This window comes from Camelus dromedarius, chromosome 5, assembly GCF_036321535.1.
Source record: "Camelus dromedarius isolate mCamDro1 chromosome 5, mCamDro1.pat, whole genome shotgun sequence".
NCBI lineage: Eukaryota > Metazoa > Chordata > Mammalia > Artiodactyla > Camelidae > Camelus > Camelus dromedarius.
Window position 1 is genome coordinate 51,092,916 of NC_087440.1, and position 25,972 is coordinate 51,118,887.

The 25,972-nt window shown below is 48.5% G+C and overlaps 1 long non-coding RNA gene across 1 annotated transcript; it reads left to right on the plus strand.

Moving 5' to 3' along the window:
- Nucleotides 1-14,372: 14,372 nt before the first annotated feature.
- LOC135321305 (uncharacterized) lies at nucleotides 14,373-22,966 on the plus strand. The gene is made up of 3 exons (XR_010380960.1): nucleotides 14,373-14,515; nucleotides 17,328-17,388; nucleotides 17,882-22,966. It is a non-coding gene; the product is annotated as an uncharacterized LOC135321305 (long non-coding RNA).
- Nucleotides 22,967-25,972: the final 3,006 nt, after the last annotated feature.

The window sequence follows — 25,972 nt, forward strand, 5'->3', positions numbered from 1 at the left end:
AAAAAAAGAAGTGTGGCAAAAGCAGCCTTGACTTTAAGACTAGTTCTGTGTGGGTATAGAAGGCTTCTTCTCTGCCTAGGGGATCACAGGATGCCTTTGTGTGGCCATGCACTGGGTCTGCAGAGCTCCAAAGAGGCAGACATAAGGGTGGCACCATTCTCTCCATTTTCCATAGGGGTAAACTGAGGCACAGAGAAATCTACACATATATGTACAGTTCTTTCCCCAACCTCTCTAAGGACAAGTGAAACTGGGGTAATTACAGAGCCAGAAGCAGAATCTCCTGCCCAGGTGATGCTGAGACTAAGACACGGGAGTCATAAACCACCATGGAAGCCAATACTGGGGAAAGTATCTGGGGTTGCTTTCCATACACAAAGACTATGCTTCTTACGGTCTTCCTCAACCAAAACTGCTGGGGTCATCTGGCAGCCCCTTCAATGGGCACATCCAGGAGATGATGTGCTGTAGAAAAAGCCCTGGATTATATTCAGGAGACCTGTACTCTAACCTCAATCCTGCCAAACCAGCTATGTGACCTTCGAAAGTCACGTACCCTAGAATTGTACTTCAGAAACAGAAGTGAAGGGTTTGAATGACATCAGTGGCTCCCCAACCTGACTTCTCAGGAGAAGCGCTGTGTGTAGTGTTGGGGGTTAAGGTGGAGGAGGTGCAATCTGGAGGCTCAGAGTCTGTATTTTGAACGTGTTCCAGTTGATTGTGAAAAGAAGTCACTACTGGGAACCCTGGCACAGATACTGTCTGAGATGCCTCGCAGGGCTCCATGTTTTCTGACTCCGAAGCCCCTTTAAGCACATTCTGCACAATTTCACACCATTCAGTCTGGAGGAGATGGCAGTCCTTGTAGTGAACCCTCATGAGAGAGCCAGTGTGTACCCCAGAGAGCAGCCAACACAGCAGAGCATCTGGCTCACGTGGTGTGTGGGAGCCGGCCCCGGGGCTATGTCGGTTTCTTGGCTGGTTCTGCTTTGGAGCCTGGGAATTGGGCTCACCTGGGGCCAGTGGAACCTTGGCCCTGACCATGACCATCCACTGTCTCGCTCCTGAGGGCCCAGGCGTCCTTGCCATTGAGCTGTGGCTGGAACACCCACCACTCCTGCCCTCCAGTCTGATGACATCAAGTATCCCACGGGCCTGTCTTGTATCCTTGAGGCCGGCATCTTTCACGTGAGCTTTTGGATTCAGTCACGTGTCTCCAGCTGTCCCCGAGTCACAAAAAAACCCCGTTTTAATGAGGAGCCGAGGAATGCTAAGGCTAAAGCTGCCTTTAGCTCTTCTTTCAAAAGTTTCAATTATGGGTTAATCCTGGCATTCTTTGGCTTTAGTAATTGGGGAGGAGGCTTTTGTGTTTGTGTGGGGGCCAAGGCAGGAATAAACTGTGGCTCTCAGGGCTGACTTTGATCCGGAAATGTATGTCTAGACTGCCTCTGAGTGGCAGAGAGAACAAGGCGTGGTGGTCCGTGACGGGACCCTCCCTGCCTTCAGGGCACCCAAGCAGGGAGGCATCATGTGTGCGTGTGGGGTGGGCAGGAGAGGCTGTGCCTCAGCCAGTGGGGTTGACCACCACCAGCCCTTGCCTGTCATTGCCAGGCACCAGTGGGAGTCTGTCATTGTCAACACTTCTGATGCTTTCAAGGAGTCAGGAGTCTCTGTTTTACCTAAATTCTCCCGACTTTCCAATGATGACACATTGAATTTAGAAAATTCCTCAGGCCCAGCAAATCACTTCTAGTCATAGCCTGAAACTCTGAGTAGAAAACAGTGCCCAGAGGACTGGTCTGGGTGTGCTTTTTTATTCCCCTCCCAAAGAAGCAGGACCCCCAAAGGAGGCTATTAAATCTTAAGAGCTAAATCCATCTCCTTGGTGATTCCTTTGTTGCAGCGGGAAGGAAGGCTCTGGCTTTCTAAGGCCTTACAAATCCCCTTTCTCTCTGCTGCGTAACACCCCGCTGCAGCGCCGCGGCTCGGCAGTCCTCACCTCCCCCCGCCCCGCCCTCTGCTCCCAACAAGCCCTAAGGAAAGCCCAGGACCTGGACTTCGGCAGGTGCAACACCGGATACACAGACTGTAACACCATCTCCTCTCCCACCTAGGGACACCTTCAAACCCGAGTGGCATGGGAGTAACTTAGGACACAAACAAGCTTTAGCCGTCATTTAGTTTGTAAAGGTTCATCATTTACGTACTTTAGTACTGTAGCAGAAACAATTTATTCATGACATGTGTGGAAGTGGATGAGCAGTGGATCCAGAATTTCTACAATCTTGGTGGCGGCATTTTGTTGGAAGCAAGGAATAAACAGCTAAAGGACCTCTCCTAAAGTTACACTGTATATCAAACTCTCTTTATGTTTAAATTGCACATTTATTGAAAAAATAAAGAAAACCTCCAGAAGGCAGGCCTCAGCCCAGCCGTTGTGATTGGCCAGAACACGTGCAAGGGCAACAGAATAGGTAGAGACTCCCCTACCCTGCTCTCGTTCTAGATGGGGAGGGGAGTGGGCAGGACGAAGTCCCAGAACCCGGGGGCAGTGTAGGCCCCCGTGCTCAAGAAGGTATTCAATCTGTGGCCATCACCAAAAAGTCTACAAATAATAAATACTGGAGAGGGTGTGGAGAAAAGGGAACCCTTCTCACTGCTGGTGGGAATGTAAGTTGGTGCAGCCACTGTGGAAGACAGCATGGAGGTTCCTTAAAAAACTAAAAACAGATCTATCATATGATCCAGAAATCCCACTTCTGGGTATATATCCAGAAAAAATGAGAACACTAATTTGAAAAGATACGTGCACCCTAATGTTTATAGTAGCACTGTTTACAGTAGCCAAGACAGAAGCAACCCAAGTGTCCATTAACAGATGATTGGCTTAAGAAGATGCGACACACACATATACATGCATAATGGAATATTACTCAGCCATAAAAAAGAATGAAATATGGGACTAGAGAATATTATGTTTAGTGAAGTAAGTCAAAGAAAGACAAACACTATATGGTATCTCATGTATGTGGAATACAAAAAATAAATGAATTTATATACAAAACAGAAGCAGACTCACAGGCAGAAAACAAACTTATGGTATACCAAAAGGGAGAAGGAGGGAGGGAAGGAGGGAGAAATTAGGGGTATGGGATTAACAGATACAAACTACTATACATAAAATAGATAAGCAAGAAGGATTTACTGTATAGCACAGGGAATTGTACCCAATATCCTGTAATAACCAAAATGGAATATAATCTGCAAAGAAAAAACCCACCCCAAATCACTATGCTGTACACATGAAAGTAATACTATAAATAAACTATATTTCAATTGAAAAAATACATAATTATAAGAAAATGCTCAATTTGGAAGTTGCAGATTTAAAGCCTGATCCCCACAAGTATCCTGGACCAAGAGGATGTATTCATACCACCAGGCTGAGCCATAAAACCAAACCGGCTCCTTGGCAAAGGTCGGTGGGAATGTCAGTAATATCCCAGACACCCGGTCCCATGGGCTCCTTCTGCCAGGCAACCAGATGGCTCATCGTGACCAACATGCAGCCCTCCAGCTCTGGTGCCCTGGCTTGTTGGCAACAGATGGCCTGGGGGACAGGGACCTGACCCCATTGCTCACAGAATATCCCAGGGGATCCTTGCCCTTGGGTCCCTTCTTGGGATCAGTAAACTCAAGGACTGCCAGGGAAAAGTTTACTTGGAAGTGAATTCTAAACTAATTCTAGAAAAGTAGAATAAAATGAAATAGTCATTACTTTCCCGGAAGTGGTTAATTCTTTCCACCCCCATAATGCTACTATCTGGTATTATTTCATGTAAGGGATCCATGTATAACTCAGAGGGCTTCAATATTTAAAAACAAACAAACAAACAGACCACTGACCCTTCGCCAAATCGGTGGTTGTCCTCACCCTTAATAACTGCCCCGCCAGCACATCGTCCCCTTCTGGAGAACCCAGCAGAAACAATTGGCAGCAACTCGTGCTGTTCTCACTTAAATTGATCTGTTCGTAGATGGCTTGACTGTGCTTTTTTTCTTTGACTTTTAAAGCAGTAATAATTCAGCACTGAAAAGGCTTGTGATATTTGTAGCTTGTGTTTCTCCCCAGGAACAAAGAAATCTGGCAGGACATACACACAGGTATATACGTACACACAGGTGTGGATCTGCTCTCAGAGTTACTCACAACGACTGTCTTTTAGTTGGAAAGTGTGTTTGGGAGATGTAGGGGCCAGAAAGCTGCTTCTGCGGGGGGTGGGGGAGTGGTCCCCGCCGTGGTGTCTTCTGTCCTAAGCTACTGCCCTGCAGTCACCCCGGTGCGTGCTCCTCTGCCTCACCCAGCTCACCCACAGCGTTTCCTCCTCCGCCCCCTTGGGTCTGGCCGGCCAGGAAGTCCAGCCACAGCGGAGACGCCAAGCTGAGCATCTTCAAGGGCCCTGAACTCGAGAGAGAGCAGGTCTGAGGCTTGGGGCTACTTCATGGCAGGACCAGCTTTGCATTTTGGTTTAGAACTCCATAGGATTTCTTTGCCCCAAATGCCCTCATTGGTCTGCAGGTCTCCTGAAGGCTTGTCTGGTTCGCTGTGCCTCACTCTGCTAAACTCAGATGATAAGATGGTGGGTGAGACAAGAGGTTTGGTGACATCAGTTCTTGGTGATACGAGATACAAGCGATATATGCGCAATTTCTCAACACGCATGTGGCCCAAACACTTGCACACACAGCCTCTTGAGAAGTGAGAGCGACTTCTTTAATTTTTTTTTTAAGAAAATCAAAAATCATAGAGCCTTCCTTGCCATCTCTGAGCTGCAACTCCTCGTCCACCCACGTCTCCTCTGTGGAAGACGCGCTGCTGCTTAAGACAGGGAAGCAGGAGGGACAGAGGGCAGGTGGACAAGAGGAAGGTGGCGGGGGTAGCTAGAAGGCCAGCCGGAGAGAGGCATCAGAGAGGTGCAAACCGCAGAGAGCATCCCTGCCGGGGACGTTAGGGGACTTCCCGTGCAGGCCCAGAGGCCCCAGGTTAGAGGGAGAAACACAGACATGCCTTTGGGGACCTGGTAAACTTCAGCAGCTACTCATTTTGTTTCAGAAACGGGGAAGAGACATTTGCTAAGAGCTCCAGACTGGAAAGAGACAGTCTTTGAAGCAAGCCAAGGTCCTCTCAGCCTTGTCTGCTTTGAAGTTCTCTTGTCCACTCTCCCCTGGAAGCAGGGAGGCTCCCCAGTGCCTGGAGCAGAGAAGCTGTGCAGGACAGGAAGAGCCCAGGGAGGCACGCCAGGCCCTCCGGCACGTCAGCCTGACAGGAAGCGCTGCTGAGTAACTTTGGTTTTTGTTGGAAATCTTCTGTCATGTTCCCGTCGGGGCAGCCGTAGGGGGACTGTGGTTAGATTCCTCCGTCCTTGCAGTGGACAGGGACGGTGGCGTGGTGGGGATGAAGCAACAGACAAGCAGAGAAGTGACCTTGAGAGGAGGTGGAGCTCACCGCAGAGGGTTTTCTATTCACAAAAGTGTTTCTGCTGTGGGGAGAGTGAGAGGCTTCAGCATGTGGAACAGGCCACTGGAGGTTCCAGAGGAGGGGCCCGCCCAGGCCTCCTGACTTGTGGCTTTAACTATCCAGTTAGTCACTGGCTTACTGTCATCCAAGTTTAATAAGCTTGACTGTGACCTGTGAGCAAAAAAAGTTGCCCAGGAAAAAAAAACAAAACCAAAAAAACCCAAAATAAAACAAAGAAAGTAACAACAAAAAACCCAGCTACTCTTTTTTTTCCTCCAATGCATCTTGGCCTTTTACTACTTCACACAATGCTTTAAATCTCTTGCAGACAGTATAGGAATTTTATAGGAAAGTGGGTAACTTGATCAAGTCACAAAAAAATACAAATGAGATATCATAACTCTAATTCTGCATCCCAGTCATGGTAATAATTTATGTCAAATACATTTTATGTAGAACACGATTGAGAGAGTTGCTCAGAAACTGTGGTTGACTTCTTCATGGGTCTAAATTTTCTGGTCATGTGGAAATAGATTAAATGCCAATTAAGGTTGAGTATCATTGGAACAGACTGAGGAAGACAGATCACCAAGCTTATAACTGACTTCTCTGCCTTCCTTTGCAGCCCAAGATTGATAAATGAAGACCAGTTTTGTATTTTTCTTTTTACAGTCATCAGAAACTCCATGGTTTCTGCATCCATAGCATATATTTGAAGCCCAATTGCCTCAAGGGAGGGGCAGGACACTCGGAGCCCACCTGCCCTGGAGAAGTGGGGACTGCCTACCTGTTCCTTTCTCTTCTTTCTTTAGAGCTGAAATCTTGGACACAGGGCTGTGGGCACAGGCCAATCCAGTTAAACTGGAAACACTTAGGAGCCAACAGCCTGTAACTGCTCAGAGAGAAGTTTCACTAGCACAGAGCACCCTTGGAAAGCAGCACCCAGATTTCCCACCGCGATGGGCTCTGGCCTGCTCACCCAGTTTTGCCTGGGAAGCAGCAGATCCTGCTGGCCCTGGTCCCCTGCCCAAGCCCCGACAGAAACAGGCAGGTTTTTGTCCCTCGACCTTGGAGCAGAGCCTAAGGCCCAGTGCACAGCTCGGGCTTCCCTGATGAGAAACCTGATCCTTGGACCTAAACACTCTGCTCCTTGTGTTTTGCACAACAGGATAGTCCTGCTTCTCGCTCAGCTCAGCGAGTCTCCTGGCTTCAGTTTCCCTCCTGAGCACCTGATGGCTGTCGGTTTACTGTGACTCACTGCCATTGTATCTGCTGGGCTTAGATTTCCAGCATCTCACCAGAGTGGCCGGGACCCATCTCCCAGGCAAGGCTTTCCACACAGAGGCTGCCAGGCCAGCTGGAGAGGAGCCCTCCAGTCCATCTGTCAGCATTTGAACAATCTCAGCCACAGGTACTTCTCTTCCAACCTCCTCGAGCTATTTTAGTTTTCCTGAACTATGCCAGCCAAACACGCCCGGAGGCCTGCTCCGTCCCAGGCAGGATACGTCCCCTTGAGTGCTCCAGGAGCCCCACCACACTGGTTTCTTTGTGAGGTCATCTTTGCTGTGGTGTCTGAACACTTTGGCCTCCTTCCTGGTAGCTTCACACATTCTGGTTTGCCAGAATTCTGAAGGTGTTCAATTCAGTAGAAGCATAAGGATCTTCTGAGCCCTCGTATCTGTGCTGCACAGTGAGGAGGACACACAAGTCCCTAGAGGGTAGTTAAGAGTTGTCCAAGGTGGGTCCATCAAAAGGGAGTCCCAAAGAGAAAGAATTCCACTGTCAGTTAGATTGGGGAATCTTGATCATTCAAAACACCTATTACTATATTAAAGTTTCTGAGAAGTCCTGCAGTAAAGAAATTCCATTCCCCTTTTTTAACTCACGATTTCCCAAGCCTGGCATGATAATGACCAGGGACTCTTTTCATATCATACCTACTGACATCTCAAGGAACTAACTGATGCCTTTTGGAATATACTTTAGGAAATGATTTAAAAGTGGTTTTCCATAGGCAAAACATTATCTCACATACATCTCAGCAATGTTCTCCTAGAGCAGTCTACCCAAGCAATAGAAATAAAAGCAAGAATAAACAAATGGGACCTAATTAAACTTACAAGCTTTTGCACAGCAAAGGAAATCATAGCAAAAAAAACCCCAACAACCTATGGAATGGGATAAAGTTTTGCAAAAGATGAAACTGACAAAGGCTTGATCTCCAGAATATATAAACAGCTCACATGACTTAATAAGAAAAAAGCAAACAACCCAACCCCAAAATGGGCAGAAGACCTAAACAAGCAATTCTCCAATGAAGACATATGAATGATCAATAGGCACATGAAAAAATGCTCAATATCACTAATCATCAGAGAAAGGCAAATCAAAACTACAATGAGGTATCACCTCACACCAGTCAGATTGGTCATCATTCAAAAGTCCACAAACAATAAATGCTGGAGAGGCTGTGGAGAAAAGGGAACCCTCCTACACTGCTGGTGGGAATGCAGTTTGGTGCGGCCACTGTGGGAAACAGTATGGAGATTCCTCAAAAGACTGAAAATAGACTTACCATATGACCCAGTAATCCCACTCCTGGGCATATATCCAGAAGGACCCCTACTTCAAAAAGATACCTGCACCCCAATGTTGGTAGCAGCACTATTTACAATAGCCAAGACATGGAAACAGCCTAAATGTCCATCGACAGATGACTGGGTAAAGAAGATGTGGTATATTTATACAATGGAATACTACTCAGTCATAAAAACCGACAACATAATGCCCCATTTGCAGTAACATGGCTGTCCCTGGAGAATGTCATTCTAAGTGAAGTAAGGCAGAAAGAGAAAGAAAAATACCATATGAGATCGCTCATATGTGGAATCTAAAAAAAAGAAAGAAAGAAAGAAAGAAAAAGACAAATGAACATAAATATAAAACAGTAACAGACTCATAGACATAGAATACAAACTTGTAGTTGCCACTGGGGAGGGGGTGGGAAGGGACACACTGGGAGTTCGAAATTTGTAGATACTGACAGGTACATATAGAATAGATAAATAAGATTATACTGTGTAGCACAGGGAAATATATACAAGATCTTGTGGTAGCTCACGGTGAAAAATAACGTCACAATGAATATATGTATGTTCATGTATAACTGAAAAATTGTGCTCTACACTGGAAATTGACACAACATTGTAAACTGACTATAACTCAATTAAAAAAAAAAGTGGTTTTCAATCCACGAGGTATAATCAATCTCCAAGGAGTATTTGGACCTAGGCAGTGGGATTTTGGGTTGTCACAAAGACAGGGAGGTGCTGTTGGCGGTTACTACAGGGTTACTACAGGAGGGAGGCAGGGAGTGATGCTGCATCTTCCGGCGATGTGCCCCACCTCACTAAGCCAGGAACAGTCTGCCCCAAAGGCCCTCAGCACTCCCCACCCCACTGACAAGCAGCCATTGGACAAGTGCTCAGCACTGAGTTTCCAACCCCCCTCTGCAGGTTCAAACACCTCGTGGCTGTCTTCTAGGTCCCCTGGTTCCTTGCTTCCTCTTGTTGGGATGCCTGCATGGCGCTACTGGGCAGAGCTCAGTCTTGGCCTTTTGTGGGTCTCAGGTAGAAGCAAGTAGAGAGCAGGGCTCCACAGCTCCATCTACTCTGGAGATGAAAAAAGTGTTCAAGCGGTCCCTGGAGGATAAAGAGGAAGGGGCTTATCTGCCTGAAAATCCTTTCACCTCACCTCACTTGGCAGGGAAAGGGCGCCTCACGGCCCAAGCCTAAGCGGAAACACCTGGCGCTTAGCCAAGGTCAGGTGACCTGAGACGTGAGAAGGGCGGGTGCAGCCCTCCATCCTTCCGGGGTAAAGCAGCAGACACCAACGTCCACACTCTGCAGCTCAGAGTCAGGGGATGCGGTCTGTCCCCGATTCGGTCAAAACAGAAAACGCCCATGGCAACGGGCGCTGCCTGAAACTGCAGAGTGTGTGTTTCACAAAACAAGGGTGGCTCATCCATAGTCACCCCAGGGGGATTCTGGCCCTGTGCCCACGAGGCGGCGGGTCCTCCTCGGGGCTGGCAGGTGGATCCCCGCCGAGCTGGGGGGCTTGCGGGGCGCCACCGCTGCCCCTGGCGGGAGGAGCCACGGGGCTGGGCCCCCCGGAGAGATGCAGGCGATTCTGCCCCGGGAGCCAGTGGCCCGACAGCTTCCACTCCCGCGCCGGGAGGATCAGCGAGCAATCTGACTCCGGACAGAGAAGTGTGATCACCATCAGCCTCCTGTCCTACACACAGCGAAAGAAGCAACGCCTGTAAATTTGCTCCTTGCAGCTCGCGTCCCATTTCTGCTCCCCTCACCCTCTTGTAAATATGCATGATTGGGTGGTGTTCTCTGGAGCCTTCAGAATGATCCTCTCCCAGCCGGGAACCTTTGCACGTAAATTGCTTCTGTGCCTGTTCTCCCCTTCCTCTTTCTCTCTCAGGATTAGTGTGGGTGATGGGGTGGTGCTGCGTTTTATATTTATATTTTTTTAATTTCAAAAATGACCTTTGGGGCAAAGTCCTGCCAAGTGTTCAGTCATATAGCCCCATTTGATAGACTAGGACACGCAGACAAAGTGAGATCACATTTAAGGTCACACAGCTAGTGAGCTGCCAACTGAGGCAGAGAGCACTGGTGCCCCACACCTTGGGCATTAGGCCACCCAATTCACTATCATTTCTCCTTCTTTAATACCCATTGAAGCAAAATGTTGATTTTTCTCCCTGTTAAGAATTATTAAAACTTGCTGGGGGAGGGGGAACAAAAAGACCTTTCAGTATGAAATGAAAGCAAGGTCTAATGAGCCCATCTGGGGTCATCTGGCTCTCTGGAAGGTAACTCTGACTTACTATTTACTATTAATTAGAGTCCAGACATGCATAACGCTGTAAAATTAGATGGACTGTGCAGAAACTGTTAAAATGTAAATGGCTTTTCTGTTCAGTAGAGATGCAAATGATACCTATCTGGTAGAAAAAAAAAATAACCCCAGAGGTTATAGTTTTGTTGCCCTGTTGGACATTAACCAGTTTTGTATCTAACTTTGCAGTCTGGCTTCAGCATTCCTTTTTGTTCTCTGAGTGCACCAAATCTTCGTTCTTATATCCTTTATAAACCAGCTTTGTCACCTTCTACATTCTCTCTTAAAATAAATGAAATCATTGGCCCATATTTACCGTCTCTGTCAAGGCTCATGTTCCTCTGCCTCTACATTCCCTAACAATCCACCATCAGCTTGAAATGCATGCTAAACACACTTGTTGATTCTCTGACCCAAGTGGAGCACACACACAGCATCGGCAGGGACCTAGGGATGTGTGCTCACCAACTTTGCAGAGTAAAAGTAATGTCTATGATGGTCAGAAACACACCAGAACTATCAAAAGCATACAAACTCAACAAGTTACTCCAAGTCATTTCTGCCCTCCCCTTCTCACATTTTAATTATCCCATGTCTATGATGAGGAGTGGGAGGCTCTGGCCCTCAGGAGCCCTGCTACACCCCTGTGAAGAACTTCTGCCCACACACAGTCATACCCATGACCCCGCCACCCTGCTGCGCCTGCTCCAAGCAGCTTGCCCACTTACTGGGTGGCCAGCCAGTGAAGGCTCAACCCGGTGACACCAATGAGATCCTCTATCTTGGCAAACTTGACAAGGAGACTTGGAGGGACCACTGGCTAGTAAAGGAGACAGAGACAAAGCAGACATGTGAGGTCCTGAAGCAGCAGACATGTAAATAAGAAGCAGGAAGAGCCAGGCCAGAGAAGGAGTCCTTGAATTGCCCCAGTGACAAAGCACGAAGGCAAGGATGGATGGAGTTTGCTGCTCAGCTCGCAGGATGATGGTGTGTCTGTTTTTCAGGGTTTTGTTTGATCTTGAAAGACCTCTTGGTTCCTTAACTACATCTGGGGCTCTGTCCGGCTCCACACAGGTTCTGTGTAGCTTCTCCTGGGTTGCCATTAGATCTGTCATTTGGTCTATGGCCCTTACTTCCTTATCTATGTGTGGCCTTAAAATAAACCCTATAATGCTTAAGGACTTAGTGGATCTCTGCTCTTTCCAATGTAAGACCTACTCATCTTTTCACCTTTTCGAATAACTTAGTAAATTAAATAATAATTCAGGACTCTTTATTACCATTTGTTCAGCCAACATTGTTCAAGAATTTTCTAAGAAAGAGCAGGTTTTCCTGATTGGAGCTGCCCTTCCCCTTTGCATCCCTCTATTCATTTCTGCTTAGTCATTCATTCATTCATTCCTTCATTCATTCATTCTCTCCACAAGCACACATGGATTCTAAAATGAACAAGGCAACATTCATGCTTTGAAGGAGCTCACAATCTTGTAAGGACCGTGCCATAAGAGTAGGGTGCAGAAGGGAAGAGAAGGTTGGGTGTTGCATGCACCCCAGTGTGGGGACACAGAACCTGGGGTGTTGGGAGGGGTGGGGGGCGTGGGGAAGGCACTCGCTGGCTCCAGGGTCTGGGCTGGCAGCTTTCCTTCTTGGCTCTCCCACGGATGCTGGCTTTCATGCCTCTGGCCTGGTACCACATGTAACAAGAGCCACATGTTCAACTTGGGTTAATTAAATGGTGGCCTCAGCAAATTTCTGGTCCTGCTTCTGATGCTTTTGTGTTTTAATAACGTTAATATTTGTTACCATGCATGGTTTGTTATGTTCTACCCTGCGGCTTAGATTCTCTTAGTCTGTGAAGTTTAAAGGTTGTGGGACTTTCTGGTCTCGATTTTTAAAAACAAGGATTATTTTTTATTTCTTCCTTGAGAATATATCTTCCCTCCTCCAGGTTAGACCTGGGAGGGTCCACAGTCTTGATTTTTCTGGGAGATGATCGCAATTTTAGGAAAAAGTGTAAGAAAAGCTTATGCTGTAAATGCAAAGACCCGATTCTCAATTCATAGAAACTGCAGAAATGCTTACATTTGCAATCCAGTTTCTAAGTGCAGGTGTCCAAGCGCTCAAGATGGCAGGGAGGAGGGGAAGGGGGTGTCTTTTTCTAGGGATGGGCCTCTCTGGCTTGGCTCAGCCCCTACTCTCTCCAGGGGCCACACTCAGCCCAGCCCAAGGGGGCAGGTGGGAGGGGCAGCCAGGGCCGGTGAGCACGTGTGTAAGTGACCCTGACCCTGTTCTCTAGACCGCAGAGGTCTGCAGAGACCACCCTGGCCATTTCCCACTCTCCCACGAGGACCAGTGCCAGTGCTGGTGACCTAAGGGCAGATTTGGGCATTTTTATTTGGGGTTGGGGGGCGGTTGTCAAGAGTGATGTAGTATCCCTGTGACCTTATGCAAGTCCCCCAAAGGGCAGATCGAAGCCTCTACTTCCTCCTCAGCAAGTAGTGCCGGCCAAGAGAATGCCTGCTTCATAAGGTGACAGTGACACAGGATGATGATGAGATGACTTCCTCGGGGAAGGGGGACAGAGGTTGCCTTTCCAATCCTTATATCTATAAACTTGGGCTGGGGCGACTTTCAGACACAAAGGGGACAATCCCGGCGGTGAGGCCCCAACTTTTTCCTTGGGCAGGGCATCTAGGCACTTCCCTGGGGCCTCCAAACCCCAGGCAGGAGGGCGGGGGTGGGGCTGACAGTGGCACAGCCCGCCCCCCCTCCCCAAACCTAGTGCAGTGAGACCTACCTGGCCATCTGGCTGGGCCGGATCTGCTGGGAGCTGGGGCTCCCCTTGGGCACATCCAGCACAGGTCCCTCACCTCATCCAACTGCTCTTTACCTCCAGCTCTTGGGTCGGGAGAGATTTGGCCATGATTTCAAACAAGCAATGAGGATTCAGAAGACAGGCTTATACCTAGTTCCAAGGCCGTTGCCACGGTACAAGTGGCCACACCCTCCTAGCTTTCAGTTTGGAAAAAAACAAATGCCTACGCTTCACCTCCACCCAACAGTTTCCCTTCCTGAGTGTCTCCCGGTGTCTCTCTCTAATGAAGAGCACTGAAATTAGTAAACCAGGTTTGCCTCCTGGGCGGGACAAATGAAACCCAGGTGCCCGTGAATGTAACAGATTTGAAAACTTGTGATTTCGGTGGCACAGCCTTCTCCAGATTTTTCCTGGGAGTGTCGCCCCGCCCCCACTCCCTAGGGAGGCTGACCCCACGGAGGCGCAGGACTGACATGTGACCTGGTGGCCAGGCTCAACACAGACCATCCGCCCCGTCAGTCAGCAGCGTGTCAGAGACAGGCCCAGGCCCAGGTCAGTTAAAGAAGAGGTAGTCCCAGGATTTTTACTGAAACGATTTGGAAACGATGGTCGGGTTTTCCACAGGGCTTGCTGGGCCAGAGCTAGGTGACCCTATGGTGCCTGGGGCCATCTTGCCTCCTCTTGGGGAGGGGGAGGCCTGTGGAGGAAAGCACAGCTGATGGAAAGGTGCAGGCACCTGGGTCCAGCTGTGTGTGGAGCCCTTGGTCTTCCCAGTTAGATGAGCTGATGAGTTATGATTTTTTTGCTTAGGTCCATTTGATTAGAATTTATACCACTTTCAATTTAAAGAGATCTGAATGCTAGCTGGCTGAGGTATACACTACTCTGTAGCAATTAAGACTATGTGTTTCTTCAGGAAAAGGAGAGAAAAACGGGGCAGAGGGGAGAGAATAACGGGGCAGAGAGGAGAGAATAACAGAGAAACCCGGGCGGAGAGGCTGGAGTCTGTAAAAGGCTGCCTTCCCACTGCTTATTCAAACCTTCCCCTCCCTCCCTCATGACCATGTCATCTGTCTCTACTGCGGTTTTCAAAACACACTCTCAAAGAGGAGACTTGCTCTGGTCTTGCAGAAATTTTGGACCACAGTGAGGTTTTTCTCCCCAAGGATCCCTGGTATGAATCCTTCCAGAAGTTGTTTTGAGCTGATGGCAGTGGCTGTGGGGAGCTGTGATCTGGATCTCCTCCTATGACTTGGAGTATCATTCTTGGGGTAAGTGTTCCACTTCCAGAAGACTTCAGACCTTCAGTGGGAAAAGCAGCCTCATGCCCTACCCTTGTGCTGGTGAGAATTAGATTCAGTTTGTAATGACCACCTCCCTCCACCCCCAAATGCTGAAAACAAAATCTATTTCTTTCTCCTGTAAGAGAAGTCTGGACTTAGGCTTCAGGAAGTTGTCTAGAACCCAGTAAATCTTTATCTCGCATTCTCATCTGCAGCTATGGGCATCGTCCCTCCTCCCTGCTGCTCCCCCGTTCCTCCCACCCCTACACACCACGTTCGCTGACATCATTGTACAGAGAGAGACACGACCAGCAAGAGAGGCTGAAAGACACCCTTTGTGTGCCAACTAAATATTGGGGGGGTCCACTGCTAAGGAAGAATGGATACTGGGGGACCCTAGGAATCTTGGCCCTAGAAGTTCCCCCGAGATGGGCCGGATCAAAACTCTTCACGGGAACGGCTCCACTGCTGTGCTGCCAGTGGGGGTGGAACCAAGTCCCCCTCAAACTGAGCTCCCCTGCTGGGCTGATGATGAACCTCTCCATCCAAAACTTTGTTCCCTTCCTTTCCTGCCTCTGTTCCCCTCAGGACTGAAGTGTATCAGAGAAAAGGGGGGCACTGAAACAGCAGGACCCTACAGGTACAAAAATCCCTCCAGGTTCCCAGTTTCTTGTTTGTAGAAAAAGGAATTATAGTCTCCTCAGCCTTCCCTGAGTTCCAAAGAGCAGGTACAGGCAGTTCCTAATTAGGGACGTGAGGGAATGCAGAAACAAAGGTAAAGCAGTTAAGCAAGATAAGTAATGACCATAGTTTAGAGATAAAACCAAGTCCTAGTGCCCCCTCAAGGGATGTACGTCACAATCTGACTCAGACCTTCGAGTTGTTCTGCAGAAGCTAAGACCTCCACCCAGGTGGAGGATGGTAGCTACACTGAGATCCCAGACTGGCTGGAACCAGCAGGTTGATGCCTGAGATTCCTGGACCACCCTGTTACTTCACCTCCAGCCAGTCAGAAGACAGTCATGCACCCTGAAGTTTTCTCCCCAACTTTGCCTTTAAAAACTCTTCCCTGAAAACCATCTGGGAGTTTGGGTTCTTTGAGCATAAACTGCCCTTTCTCCTTGCTTAGTGCCTGCAGTAAACACTGTACTATCCTTCACCACAGCCTGGTGTCGGTAAACTGGCTTTGCTGCTCGGCAGGTGAGTGGACACAAGTTCAGTTCAGGAAAAGGGCCACTGGGAAAAAGAATAATTAATCCCATCTGTATCAGTTGTATGTGTAACACCCTCCAGTTATAAATGTATGAGAATGGCCTGGGACCACCTGAGGAAACCTTCCCCATCATTGTCTGTCCAGACCATTAAGCAGTCACTGCCCTTAGGGAGTAAGTCCTCAAATCTTATCTCAATTTCTCAAGGACATCTGGACTTACGATGATATTAGGTCCACAGAAATGTCTTAGGAAACTTCCAGGGAGCCAGAGAACAGGCAAAGGAGCTGTGTCCTGGCTTGACCCCATCTCAGCTGAGGTTACACAATAGCAGCTTTCTTAGGAAAAAAAATAAGAGTGGGAAGAGTTTCCTGATGTATTTCACTACCATTTGATATGAATAAGTGAACTGTGGGATTCCACCCAAGGTTCTGGGACAGAGCTCCTGCAGCTCAGGATCGCTGTAACCACACTGGCAGATCATCCACACCCAGCCAGCTATCTGAGGGAGGACGCCCACCTCCCAGTCACTGCTCACCACTGGCAAAGTGCTTAAAATGCTGGTTGGCACTTGGTAGAGGCTCAGTAGATATCAGTAGAATATGGGCCTGAGTATTTCTAGGTGAGAAAAGCACTGATCATTATCATCATTATTATTTTATTAAATATTTATTACACATTTACTGTGTATAAGGGACCACTCTAAAAGCCATAGAGGGTCACAGAGATGAAAAAGATACCATTCTTGTCCTCAAGGAGTTTACCGTCTAATAGAGAAGGTAAGAATTGTGTCAGAAGGCTGTTTATTTCAAGTCAATTATCAAAACAAAATAAAAATAACCAAGAGAAGCTGGGGTCCTGCTTCCTGCATTTCTAAGTGTCTTTGAAGAGGCTGGTTTCTAAACCCCCAGGCCCCTCTCCTGGAAGAGATGGTAAGGATTCAATGAACTTCACGTGGGCCGGAGCTTGGGGAGTAGCAGGTAGACACCTGGGAACAGCAACAGTGGTGCCTTCTGTTTGCCCCTTCACCTCCCACTCCCCAGCTGAGCCTCTGCCTCAGTTTACCCGTCTCCGTGGTGAGAACAACTCCGTGTGTTTCTTCCCCAGCTCCCTCCCTCGCATTCTGTGCTGGTGAAAGCGATGGTCATTGTGAAGCAGGTGGAGCTTCCTGAGAACTGGTTTTACATCAAATCTTTGTTGGGAATATAGGAGTGAAACAGCTGGCTTTTCAAAACAACTGTTTCATTTTGAGTTAGTCTTCACATGAGCTAGTCCCAGGAGACATGACGAGGGAGGGGACAGCGGGCAGCAGAAAATGCCCATGGGAGAGTAAAACGAGATGCCAGAAGACCTGGGGAAGGATTTCCAGAGCCCGTTCCTCAGCCAGCAGACAGCCGTGGGCAGCTCTTTGACCTCTGGGCACCCTGTCCTCCAGGTCTGTACGTTGGGCAGTGCCATCCCAGCCCCAGGGCCGCTCTCCTCCCCACCACACAGCAAGTGTGTACGCCCAGTCAACAGGGACTTCAAAATCGTGCACATTTATGTTTCATTCATTCACTGACACATTTGTTCATTCTCTGCTTGTTCAGCGCTTACTGAGCGTGAGTAGGTGCCGTCTGGAAATCTTGCCTCCATTTGCTACCAGGAAGGGTATGTATTTGCATCAACCTTTCTGTACAGTTAGTTTCATTTCCCAAGAGCGGTTTTGAACTTGAAAGTAGATGTTACTCACAACCTTTTCTGAAAGCTGTGTCTTGAGTTCTCAGGGAAGGACCCACTTCTCCAAAGAGGTCTTACACATCCTTGGCCCAGGTGAGCACCCCCTTCCTGCACATCCTCACTAGCGTTCAGAAGACACAGAGGTCCCCAGTTGTCCCCAGGGATATCAGAGCTGTTTGGCTGCAACTAACAATGATTCTTTGTGTCAATGGGGCTGAGTCACCTGACAGGTCTGAAATGTAACTTCCTCCTCTGGGGCCAAGGGAACTGAATCCGAAAGACTAGAAGGATGGGTCAAAATGAAGATAAGATTTTAAAGGAATCAAAGTAGATCAGTGGTTAAAAGAAAGAAAAAAAGACAAAAGAAGGAATCCCATCTCCTTGGTTTTGTATGTGAAATTGACTTAGAGCTTTTGTTTGACAGCAGGCTCAGTGTGAACCAACGGCTGATCCAGTGGCTGGAGGCTCCAACAGTGTCAGCAGAGTCATGAGAGAGGGAGGTGGGAGCCCTCTGGGCTTGTCACAAGGCAGGGCCGTACCTGAAATGTTTACGCTCAGTTCTGGGTCCACATTTTAAGAGACAATTTAACATGTCGGAAGGACCCCTCAGGGGGACAGTATTCGTGTGGAAACCATACCACGTGAGAAACCATTGATCTTCAGTCTATTTATGGACTTGATTTATGGACTTGAAAACTTCCTTCAAGTGGCTGATTGGTCGGGTGGCAAGGGAGCCCGGAAAACTGGAGAAGAGCTATGTTGTTCTCACATCACAGCTTCCACCCCATCCCATCAAAATTCGACCTGGATCTTCCTCTCTCCTTTCATTGCTTCCTGTCTCAGAAGAACTGTTCCTCCTCCCATTTGGAAGTTGACCCCATCCTCTCCCATCTCCTCTAGGACATACCCTGTCAATTACCACCCGGAATCTTTAATTTTTCCTTCTCCACTGGCTGCTTCCTATAAGCCTGCAAATATGAGCAGGATGATGATCTGGGTTCTTACTATGTGTCAGATGCATAGTGATTTATATTTGCCTTCTCTTGATTAATCCCCACACCAATCCAATGGAGTGGGAGATGTCCTTTCCATTTATAGAGGAGGAAACTGAGGCTTCGAGGAATTCAGTGACATTCATTCCCAAGCCCACACAGTTGCCAAGTGATGAAACTAGGACTAACTCCAGGTCCATCTGCCTCTAATACTCTGAACCTCACTTGCATTCAAGCTGTTAAACACCCGCTCCCCTTCCCAGCCAAATTCCTCTAAAGAAGTTCCTCTTCATGTGTCTGCTTCCTCACTGCTCATTCACTCCCCAGCCTGCTGCAGCCTGCTTTCTGCATTCACCCTCTGCAGAAAACAGTTCCCCCAAAGGTCATCAGAGATATAACTGTTAATCCCAGTAGCCTTTCCTCGGCTCTCATTCCGCCCAGCCCTGCTGCAGCATTTGACATTATGAGTATGCACCCCTTTCTCCCTTATTCTGTGTCTGGCTGAGCTCATCCATTCCCACCACTTCACCTCTCATTCTTCTAATCCTCATCTTAGGTCCCTCCTTCCAAGCGTCACTAGTCCTTTTAGAGGATCTGAGGACTCGGCTGAAGCTGGAAACCAGGAATCTGTGTGTGAGATTTCCCTTATAGAGGTAGGGGTAAGATACGGGGTAGGAGGAATTGAACCTGCTGGAAAGCATTGTTCCAGTGGTCCAACTGTCGTTGTTCCATCATTGGGTGAAGTTATAGCGGGTGGGGAAGTTATAGAGCAGAAACAAAGGGACCAGGAATGGGGACTGGTATAGTCTCAAAAAGCAGAGAGAGCTGGCAGTGCAGAAGGCGGTGCCTAGAGGGTGAGATGGTGAAGTTCAAGGAGAAAGCAGGCTGAGACCCTGGGAAAGGGTGACTCTGATACAGAGCAAGTGAATATTACTGGAATTACAGGAATATTGCCAGAATGTCATGGAACTAAGAGTCTAGATTGTTGGCTGGCTCCACCTAGACTCCAACCTCCCCTAAAATCATGGCAGGAGGTCGGCTTACCTCCCCTGACTCATGCCTGCATCCCACGTGAAGCTGTGCCCTCAGCAGCAATGAGGTTTTGGATCCCTGGGGCCCACCTTTAATTTTCCAGTTTGCTGTGAGCTTGGTGTTCCTTCTCCGGTAAAGCGGGGCCACAAATCCAGCGCTGTGCTGAGAGGCACAACTCCCGGAGTGCCCCTCACAGGGACTGAAACTGGGAAACCAAAGCCACTCCAATTGCACGATGCTTAGCATGCACGCAGAAGCACTTGGTGAATGAGCAGAGGAATGAATGAATTCATTTCCTGTGCATCTTATTCGAGTTCAGTTCAGTGGCAATTTTTGAGCACTTGCTCTGTGTGAGGGATTTAGACAGATCAAGAGAGAAGAGGGCAGAAGGACTGCCTGCTGCCCAGGTGCTAATATCCTTGCTGATTCTAAATTAGGGGAAAACCTTAGAGGGCTCCCGATGCAGACTTAATCTCTCTCTTCTGGGCTCAATTTGCAAATCTCATTTAGAACCCCAGAGACGCTTTAATCTGCTAAATGACAGGAAGTCAGCTTTGGCGAGACCTCTCAGGTGCAGGGCCACTCTCCTCAGGGTCACCAGGTGAATGAAGTCAAACATGTCCGCCCTGGACAGAGCTGCCGCTGGATCCTGCAGGGAAGCCCCTGGAGGCTGCATCCAAGAAAGCATCTCCGGCTCCCCTCTCCCAGTCTCTGAGTCGGGTGGGGGTGGGCGCGTTAACTGATCACTTCCTTCACTTCCTTTCTCATCATATTCTGAAAGGAGCCTGAGGATCTCTTTCCATTTTCACATGGACACAATCCCTGTCTCTAAAACCCTTGGAGTATCTCTTGGAGAATTACCTCTTGCCTGTTTCTGTCTGCAGCAACCAGAGCTGGAACAAACAAGAGGCTTCTCTTCCCAATTTTCGGAAGAAAAGCACAGGAAAAGAGCCTTTCAAGGAGAGCCCCAATCCCTCCTTGTTTTTCCCACATTCAGGCAGCCATTTCCCCGTCTTCCCTCCCGTTCTAGGCAGTGATGCTTCAGTAGAGCAGGGCTGATGATTCGGCTAGACAGAAGCGTAGGTCTTGGATGGCGGCCACCACGGGTCTGCCCTCAGAGCCTTCCAGAAGAGCCTCCCTCTTGGTCACTTGCCAGACTGGATATGACTGTTCCTACTGCCAGTCCTGGGCACCCAGGTTCCAGCCACATGAGCTCTAGAAACCCCAGCAACCCCGGAGCATCCAGCTGCTGTGGGTTTGCCTTTGGCTGACAGGACTCCTCCATCAGCACCACACCCCCTACACCTCCAAACAGAGCAAAGATAGCCCAGTGGGGAAGAAACCAAAGAGGGAGTTTAGGACAGTGGTGAGGAGGGGACCGATCCATCAGACTGGGCGGATGCCTTTACACAGAGCCAGCTTTGTGGTGCAGGTGGAGCAGGAAACCCTTTGCCAGAGGTTAAACCCCGGACCTGGTGTCCTGGGACTCTGCTTCTCTGTAGACTCTGTGGGGAGACCCTGGAGTTGGACCACGATGGATAACTAACAACCTCAGGGGACACATTCACTTGTAGATGTGTTGCACAATGCTGTCAAAAACTTTGATCCAACATTTACAGACTAGGAGAGTCACAGATTTATGGCTTCTTTTCGAAGAAAAAAATTAAAAGGTATTTTAAACTGGGCTCTCATGGCAAAATGGTCTGTGCCGGTTACACAGTTCTCCAAGCCCGGGACAGCTCTCACCCACGGCCAGGCGCCTGACCCGGCACTTGTGCTGCTGCTTTTCTTACGGTAGAGAATGATCTCTCAATACGCCCTTTGCCACTGAAAGTGGTTTTTCCACACTGATCCTGTGGATCGCCCTGGGGCTGCGCTCAGCAGGTGCTTCTGGAGTTCCTGGTGCAGCTGCCGCCAGCTAGAGGTTGGGTGGGGCTGGACAGTCTAAGGTGGTCTCGCGCATGGCCTGGCAGTCGGTGCTGGCGACCGGCTGGGCTTCTGTCTGTGGGCAGCCTCTCATCCTGGGAGAGCTGCTCTGACACTCTTCATGAGTTCTAAGGGGGTGAGAATAAAAGCTGAAAGGCCTCTTGAGGTGTGAGCCAGGAAGTCACGTAGCATCACTTTGGCCACATTCGATGGTCAAGACAAGTCACAAGACCAGCTCAAGACTCACTGAAGAGTTGTTTACACAGAAATGGGAGGAATTTGGGGCTGTTTTTTGCAATCTGCCACGTCTCCTCATTTTCTTCAACCTGTTTTCAATAAACTTGGCATGTGTCTGGCGGACAAAGATGACCACTCGTAGTATGTGTAGAAGAGGGTCACAAACCCTGCTATTCATTGTTCATTCTTCATTTCTCTCTTACAGAACCCCAGTCCTTTTTTTTTTTTCAGGGTAGCAATGTGCTCAGTTACAAATATTCACCTTCCCAAATTCCCTAATAGCTGGGATGACCACGTGACCCAGTTCTGGCCAATGAAGGTAACTAGAAGTCTCCTGGGCAGGCCCTCAAGGAGACCTGTTGTTTTCTTGATCAGAGGGAACAGGCCCTGTGTCCCTTGCCTCTCCCCCTTCCTGTCTCATTCCTGCCTGGATCCCATATGCAACACTTAGGGGCAAACAGCCGTCCCGAAACCGTGAGGCTGTTGTGAGCAATGGCAGCATGGAAGCACAGAAGCCTGATCTCCGATGACCCCGTGGGGCTTCTCTCCTAGTCCTAGACTCCCTACCTCTGACCTTCTGTTGCCGAGAAAAAATAGCCCGTACTCAGTTTCGTCACAGTCAGAGCTGTGCTTCCTGCTGCTGAAACGGGGGGTGACGAGGAAATGAGACCGGGCAGGAGGGCAGAAGGCTGATCATGTAGGGCTGTGACTATTAGGAAGACACTGCAGAAAACTGAAAGGAACCTCGGTCTTTTGTTGTGCGCATGTGTGTTCGTGTGTACTTGGATGTTTGTGAGTCTGGATCTAGGTGTGTCTGGGTGTGGGGGTGAATATGTGCCTGGAAGGAAATGCGATAGTTGTTACAAAATTTAAAATCAAACTAGAGTCCAGATTTTGAAAGGCTGAAATAATGTTGGAAGTGAAATGGTGAGTTGAATGGTGATGACTTTAAGCCTTGTACTTAGATCTTTTAAAAAAGATATCAGGATGGGAGAGCATAGTTTCACAGCCTGGGGGTTTTTGAGTTGACCACAAAGGCTTAGAATGAGCTCACAGAGTGAGCCCCGAGTGCCAGAAGGTCTGGCTGCAATGATTCTCTAGGATCCAGAACAGAGAGCAGACGGCCCATGGTTGGAGCACTGGAAGCTCGCACTGTGTCCATCCCAGGACCGGGGAATGGAGCCCAGCCAGAGGAAGATCCAGAGATCTGGGAAAGCTTAACTTGGATAAGAGAAGACATGGAGGGGCCTGATGTGATAATAATACATCATCTTTCCCTGTGTATAAACCGCATCTAAAACCCAGTGTCTTAAACCAACAATAACCATTTATTTGCTCACTATTATGCAATCTGGGCTGGAGAGATTTTCTCTGCCCCAAGTGGTGTAGTGGCTTGGGCTGGTCTCACTGTTACATTTGCAGCCAGCTGGCAGGTTGACTGGGGCTAGAGGAGTCGTAACTGCTTCTTTCACATGTCTGTCGCCTTGGTTGGGATGTTCGGAATGGCTGTGGACTGGCCGCACCCCTCTCCCCGTTCTCTTTCATCCTCCTCCTCCACATGGCCTCACATCCTCAATGAGGCTATCCAGGGCCTCATGGCTTCTCACGACAGCAAGACAGGGGAAGTGGATGCTGCAAGTCTTCTAATGCCCAGGATGGAATTTTTGTCACGTTGTACTGGACCAAGCATGTCATAAGACCAGCCCAGACACAATGTGGAAAGGGGCCACAGAACAGTGTGAATTCAGGAGTGTGATTCGCTGGGGACTATTTTGTAATAGTCTATCAAAATAAATAATATCTATTATTTCTATAGATGCTATAGTTCACACAGGACATTTACTTGCGCTATCTTATTTGACCCTTACCGCTAACTTGAGAGATGGTCAGTGGTGTGCTGGTAAAACAAAAACCAAACCACAAAAAGCCTTAATTTATAGCATTTGCCAATATCCATGGTGTAAATATTCGCACTGCGGCTCATTTTAGGCGACCAAAACGAGGTCAGTGGATGCAGAGGTAAGAGGAGACACTCAGTATCTGGTTCCCTCACACCACTGTATACAGTGGGTACCATCTCTACTTGCAGATGAGGTGATGGGACTTCCTTGAAATCGCACATAGTGGCAGATCTGGGACTCAGCCTAGATCCAAATTGTATGCTTTGGCTACATCACCCTGCCTCTTAGCCATCTTCTTCAAACATCTGAAAGGCTGCTATAAAGAAGTAGGAACCTGTAACCTAGGTTGCCCCCAAAGGCAAAATAAGAGTCAATGTGAGTAAGTGTCAGAGAGGCAGACTTCAGAATAAGAAAATCTACATGCAAATGGATTCCACCATAATAGAGCCATCCAGAGAGAATGAATTGCTTTGTGCCACAGGGCTGTCCTTATCATAAAGTGTCTGCCAGAGGCCAGATCTTTGAAGATTTCTGAATTAGGGGAGAGGCTGAACTAGACAACCTCTAAGACCCCATTTATGTCTTAGTTTCTGGTTTTAAGAATCTGCCGAACTCCCAAATGTTAATGTCATTTTGAGATCAAAAAAGGCAAGGGAAGAGAAGAGAAGAGAAAGGAAGAAAGAAACAGGTGAAGGTTAGATCTGGGAGGAGCCTGGCCAGATGAGGGGTCCCAGTCCTGGAGAACTACATTTGGGATTGGGAAGTGGGTCTTCCCTAGGGTAGCTCTGGTCCAAGTGACAGAGCCATACAACTCATGATACGGAAATACAGTATTTATTTTACCCCAAGTCAATTCACATGGCAGCAGACAGCCCCAGAACTCGTGTCTGAAATGTGAGGAGCCCTCGGTGGAGTAGAATGCAACCCCAGATATTGCCTGGCTCTTTAGATAATGGTCTTTCTTTCCAAACAAGCTTCTCTAGTTTGTCTCCAAAGGAGCGCTTGCTGAGGATTTAGCATTTGGTCTCTTTGGCTCAACCAGAACCCAACTGCTCCTCCTCCTGGCTGCATGGCCTCAGCTCTGCAGGAAAATAGATGATCTGCTGGAGGGTCTGGCGGTCTCAGGCACTTCCCCCTCAGCCCTGGGGGCTTCCTGAAGCAGTTAGAGTTTCTGTTTTTATAATGAGAACCACAAACCTGGAAGCTTTCCCGAAGGAACAGCTCAAAACTTGAGGGATAAGTCTCAGAGTTTGGGAATAAACACCTGGGATGGTTCCTGGAATGATTCAGGCGTCGCTGACCATGCCAAGAAATTACACGGGTAATCACGAAGCCTGGGAGCTTCCAGAGAATGCCCAAGACAGTTCCAGAAGTAGATAACTCATCTCTGAGAACATGTCTTTCAGCTCAAAAATTGCAAAAGTCCCTGCATCTCTGGTTGTGAGGAGCTGGTATTTCCCTGAGCTGAACCCAAAGGAAGGCAAATTGACTGAGTGAAGCCTGGCCCTGCTCTTTTAGCAGGCAGCTCCCCAAGGCAGGAGCAGCCCCATCAAAGACTTTCAAGGACACTTTCACATCAAGGTTCCCAGGTGCCTACTGGGTGACATGCTCTTCAAAGTCACCCGTGGGTAGAAGGGTCTGGACTGGTGGGCAGGATGTGAAATAAGAGGCAATGATGAGGGAAAGGTAATAGCTCAGTGGTAGGGTGTGTGCTTAGCATGCATGAGGTTCTGGGTTCAATCCCCAGTACCTCCATTTAAAAAAAAAGAAATAGAAGCAATGATGGCCTCAAGTGCCACTCCCCTGGAGACAGGTGCTGGGGCGGCTGCACTCTGAAAAACATTTAGACCATAAGGAACCATCATCTATTTACACACAAACTAGTACCAGCTCTGGAAACCAGGGGAGCCCTCTCCCCAGGCTCAAGGCACCCTCAGTTATCTCTGTTTTGCTCTTGCACAGAAATAGGTCTGAAAATCTCAGAGAAACAGGACAGCAGCCATCAAATTAAAGATTCTTATTCCCATTTCTTCATTCAGTAAATGGTAGGACTTGGATTTAGCCTGGTCCTGGAGCCAGCTCAGGGCATCGGCCTTGGGGCTGCTTCATGAGATCCCAGTTCCTTTCTCTCCCTACTGTTTCCCTTCTTCACGCCTCTCCTCACCAACCTCAAATTACTAGAATCACAGACCTTATAGAACTTAAAGATCATGCTAGTTCAAACACCTGGCTTTATAGGAAAGGGCCAGAGATGAGGAACAGAGAAGCTGGCTTTTGAAGGATACTCAACTAGTTGATAAAAGAGTTGCTCATTGGCCAGTCACACCATGAACCTTTCCAGTGCACAACCCTCTTTCCCGCTCTTCTTTTTCCCAACAGAGGGTGGTAGCCAGCCTCCAAGTTGACGCCTAGGATCCTGGCCCCTGA